The 4243-nt window shown below is 35.2% G+C and overlaps 1 long non-coding RNA gene across 1 annotated transcript; it reads right to left on the bottom strand.

Annotated features, from left to right (window-relative positions):
- Window positions 1-829: 829 nt before the first annotated feature.
- On the bottom strand, window positions 830-2787 carry LOC113716620 (uncharacterized). The gene is made up of 2 exons (XR_011822845.1): window positions 2323-2787; window positions 830-2101 (listed from the first exon to the last, which is right to left on the bottom strand). It is a non-coding gene; the product is annotated as an uncharacterized lncRNA (long non-coding RNA).
- Window positions 2788-4243: the final 1456 nt, after the last annotated feature.

The following is a 4243-nucleotide window of genomic DNA, read 5'->3' as shown; positions in this document are numbered from 1 at the left end:
TTGTTCTGCGCCAAGTGTTCCAATTATCCTTAATTTCTTTCCCTTTCCCTTTTCTCCTTTTTGGAGGAGCGGGGGGGTGAAGGCGTTTCTTTTTCCCTATAGTCAACTTAGATTTGTAGTTTACAATATTCATTTGCCAGTAAACTGGGTCGAGTTAACATCAAAACGACATAAAGAAAGGGAAAACATATAATAATCTTTATGACAATTTTAATGCTCCAATCGTGTATAAAGAATCATAGATGTCGACTTCCATGACCAAGCGAAGCAAATGCAGGTACGAAATTATGTGTTAAGTGGAACCTGTAGGTTCAATCATATCAAGAGCTATTTATTTAGAAAAGTTATGGCAGTAGATCATATCTAATCTGCTTGAAATAGATTGAGCAAAGATTTTTTTTTTATCTAACTTGAATGATTAAAGACAGCCATCTTTCTTTAAAAAAAAAATTGACAGCCATCTTTGGGAACATTTTCTAAATGAGTGTACGGCCAGTCTAATCTTCTTAAAAAGTTTTGTAGTATGTTACAATTTACTCAATACAAGAACACAGAAGAGTTGGGGACGTTAGGTTAAGGGGAAGAGGACAATATTTTTGGCAGCAAAGGGGGAGGATTAGAACCTCTTTTTTTTTTTTTTTTTTTTTCTAAGACGTGGACAGCTTTATTTGTTGTAACTTCTGATTGTTGCTAGTTTCTATTTTCTACGCTTGAAAAAGAAAGGGGCTTTTTTTTTTTTCATCAATGACTCGTTCATCATAGATTAATTATATTTCTAAAGAATATACAGGTCTCAATCCCTATGAGTTTCTCCCCCAAAAAAAAAAAAAAAAAAAATCAATCCTCATGACTGGAGAGTTTATTTCTCGAGTCAGCTCCAATGGGCTGCTGGCCCAAGGTTGGCGATCGTCAAGTCACATACAATTCCGCAGAATGATCCAGACGAGATACGCCCTTTTTTGAAAGCTTAAAACTCTTGGCTAGAATTCTTTGATGGGCTGTTGTTTGAACCCGAACTGCTCATCAAGGAGGCCCAGACACTTACAGAATCACACGGTAACAACGAATTGTTAATAAACAATTACCTCAAAATCATGCTGGTTTAGGTAAAAGGAATGGCGAGGGAAAGGGAAGATGGATGGGAAGTACTCTTGAATTTTTCCCATTTAGGAAGACAAAAGTTTCTCAGTCCTTGCCTTATATTTCCTTCCAAACCTTGATTGAATGGAAGACGGGAGAGCTACACAGAGAGCAGTAAAACCACCACTACAAGGTTGTCCATAACCATAACATCCTTCAATGCACCAATGATTAATATTCTTGACACAAAACATGGAAGTGGAAACAATAGATCGTCTCGATCATCAGGTCAACGGGGGTGATCCTTCTTTGTAGTCATGTTCATCAGTCTCTTCCATGCTTTAGAACCGTTCATAGAACTTAAAAAAAGCAAGATTGGTGCTGCAACCCCAAACGCTTGCTGAGCTTTAATGCTTCAACCCAGCTGCTGATGATTTCCAAGAACAGCAGGTGCACTAGGTCCAACCCTCAAATTACATAGGTATCATGAGTAAAAACCATGATCAGAAGAATGAAATTACATAGAGATCGCTAGGAAAAGGCATGACCACAAGTATGAAATTACATAGAGATCGCGAGGAAAAGACATGACCATGTGTGTGTGAAATGAGTGAACTTCTACGGTTGAAGCATGATTGACGAAAACTTCAAATTCTACGCACTGTAGGAATAGCAATGGCGAAGAAGTAGTCTACAAAGGGCTTTTGTTGACAAAGGGAAAGCGTGGGAGAGAGAAAAGGCGAGGTGGAGAAGGTCTGGAAAGCCCTAAATTTAGTGATGGGGGATATTTTGATCCTCCACTACCGATCTATTAGAAAATATGCACATCACATGTTCTTCACATATATATATACATACATCAATGGCAGCTTCCGTGTTCCAGCCGGAAGGAGGTTAGTTCCTTAACTCCTTGTAGTCTTTCGACATCACCAGTGGATCTTTGTTCGATCTTGACAGCGTTTTGATTTGCAGGCCTTGAGATCTATCTTCATTCTTCTTCACAAAGTTGATAGATTTTGAACTATGCAAAAGAGATATCGCCGGATGGGTAGGGACAGTAGTGAGTCACAAACAAACAGAATAACTATATGGCAAATTAAACAAATCCTGTAGATGCTTGCTGGTAGGACAGAGGTAAGATATTGGGAAAGAAGTCAAGAGCATATAGACATGTATTTGCAGAAACAAGCAGCAGCCGGAGAAAGGGATGAGAGCGTAACAAGTCAGAAGTCAGAACAGTACCTTTAAGTTGAGAAGAGAAAGTGTAATTCTCGGGAACCAATCCTAAGGATTGCTAAGAAAAGAACTAAACCCTGAGGTGGGATTTCACCTGGGCATAGCCGCGGACAATTGAGTTTGAAGAAGATAATATACGGTTGGAAAAGCTGATAAAAAAAGAGGTTCGGATGGTGGCATTGACCCATGAGAACTGCGAAAGTACTTAAAAATGTACAGAACTTCAATGGATTTTCTGTTAAAAGGGTACTATCAGTTTGGAGCTGGGTGTTGATTGAATAGGCTTGCATTTGTTTTAAGCTGCCTCAGAGAACTCTGAGTTGGGTGGGACTTGAAGAGAGAGAAGGGCAAGCTTGTTGGGAGATGCTGTCCTTCCTTGGACTGTCCGTATTGGATCTTAGGCGAGAATGGTGTCATGTCAAGTGCTAAGTGCAGGTGCAATGCTAAGCATGCAGCAGCAGAGAGGCTGTTATGGCTTGGTTTAAATAGAAATCACCTAAAGAACTCAACTCTCATCGCCATCGGCCTTCTATTCTATTGGGTTCCTGCAACATTTATTTTCACAATATTCATTTATGGGAGGAATGTGGAGTAATTTTTTACAGACAAATATTTAAGTGAAATCAACAAAAGAAAAAGTGAAATGTCAAGAAAATACAAATCACACTTGAAGTTATAGAAAATATTTGAGAGTGTAAGAAGTTAAGGTTTTAAGTACCTAAAAAAAAAGGCAACTTAATAGATATATATATTAAACATTTTTGGATGTATATGCAAAAAAGAAAAAATTGATATATTTTTTTGATTTGCCTACACATTTGGTTACATGTAATTAAAATGAGTGCTAATGTAATATAAAAACAATACAAGTATAATATAAGAAAATTTTCTCCGATTAGTCCCTAATTGGACGATTCTATATATTACCATCTCTAACTTACAAGTGATTGCAACTATGATATGATGAGTCTAGAAATAACCGAATTTCTTAGTTAATTCAAAGTGAGCCAAAATTCAGTGGAAGTGTTAACTAGAATTTTAGGGTGCAAGTTTAAACAGGTCAAACAACAATGCCGGTACTATGGAATTAATCGTAGCAATCGAGACAAGCTTGATGTTCAGCACAGCAAACAATCCTCTTCTATAGCAAATGATTGTTAGCAATGTATGATGGAAGGATTTTGTATATTTTGGAAAAATTAAAAATTCACATATTGGTATAGGCTGCTTAGCTCTTAATTGGTTGAAGATTTGATATCCAAATCTATTGTTCCAAAGGGACCTTGGGTGAATTTCATTTAGGGCTAATGACACTTTGTTCCCTTCAACTTAGGGGTAGTCATATTTTACCCCATTTAACCTTAAATAAAATTTATTCTTCATCGTATCAACTATACAGCAATCTCTGAAAAAAGCTAAAATAAAGTTTATAGTTAGTTTATATCTTTAAAATTTTTCTTGTTGGGTTAATATTCACTTTTATATATGTTTTGTTTGCTTTAAGTCAAACAAAAAGGATAATAACACGATACTAAAATAAACATAATTACCAAATTTATTTTTAGAAAAGGTAATACTAAACTTGTCTTTTGATTAAAAAAATTAGTTTTTACTATTTTAGATTACGTTCTTTTAGGCTAATACTATTTTCATTTTTTGTTGATATATTTTTATAGCTTACCATTATTTCCTTTTTTTAAAATAAAATTTGATTTAATCTCCATTTTTCTTCTCTAAGTTTAAAAATAAGGCGTATAATTCATTTTTAGCAATTTTGGATGAGAATTTCATGTTGGACAAATTTGATAAATAAAAATAACAATACTATTAGTATCAAAGTTTAAATAAATTAAAATAATAAAAAACTACTTCTTAAAAATATGAGCTTAGTCTTACCCTTTTTCTTTTGAAAATTTGCTAATGGTGT

Source organism: Coffea arabica, chromosome 11c (genome assembly GCF_036785885.1).
Source record: "Coffea arabica cultivar ET-39 chromosome 11c, Coffea Arabica ET-39 HiFi, whole genome shotgun sequence".
Taxonomy (NCBI): Eukaryota; Viridiplantae; Streptophyta; class Magnoliopsida; order Gentianales; family Rubiaceae; genus Coffea; species Coffea arabica.
Note: the sequence above shows the minus strand (reverse complement) of the source record. Positions and strands in the feature narration are given on the sequence as shown.